The sequence below is a fragment of the Myotis davidii genome, unplaced genomic scaffold (genome assembly GCF_000327345.1).
Source record: "Myotis davidii unplaced genomic scaffold, ASM32734v1 scaffold79, whole genome shotgun sequence".
Lineage (NCBI taxonomy): Eukaryota > Metazoa > Chordata > Mammalia > Chiroptera > Vespertilionidae > Myotis > Myotis davidii.
The window spans coordinates 6,704,780-6,705,549 of NW_006294339.1; positions in this window are offsets into that span (position 1 = coordinate 6,704,780).

The following is a 770-nucleotide window of genomic DNA, read 5'->3' on the forward strand; positions in this document are numbered from 1 at the left end:
TTCCAAATTCTGGTTGCTTTTTATGATTGGCATTTAATGGACAATTCTTGGCATTACCAGGTAACTTTTCATATACATGATGCTTTGCTTCAATTTGGTCATCAATGCCCCTAAAACACTTCTTTTCTCCTTTGCATGAATTTAATTCCTTGCACTTTACTTTTGATTAGGCACTGCCTTGTGACACACTTTCTCTTAATACTAGTAACTGTGTAATGGCGAGATCACCATAGACTGGACATTCTAATGGGGCAGTTGGCACACAAAGTTAGAAAACTGGAAAGAACTAGGTTAATGTTTAGTGTTCACAGTCACCAAGCAGACCAGGCAAGAGAGTTTGGATGATCAAACTTAACCCCACGTCCACTCCTGGAAAAATAATGCAAAGTGCAATTTTCAGGGGTAGGGGTCAGTAAGGTGGGCTGAAAGATATTCCCAAAGATATCAGCTCCTCATCCACAGAAGGTGTGAATATTACTGGACATGAGGAAAGATGTAATTAAGGTATGGATCTTGAGTTGGGGAGATTATCTTGGATAATCCAGATGGGCCCTAAATGGAATCACTAGTGTCATTATGAGAAAGAGCAGAGGGAGATTTGATAGAGGCTGAGAAGAAGAAAAAGGCCATGTGTGGAAGGAAACAGAAAAGGAGAGCTGACTACAACAGAAGAGGAGAAGGCCATGTGTTGGAAGAAAAGGGAAGAAGAATCAGAGAGAAGATGCTATGTTGCTGGCTCTGAAGATTAGGAAGCAGTCATAAGCCAGGAG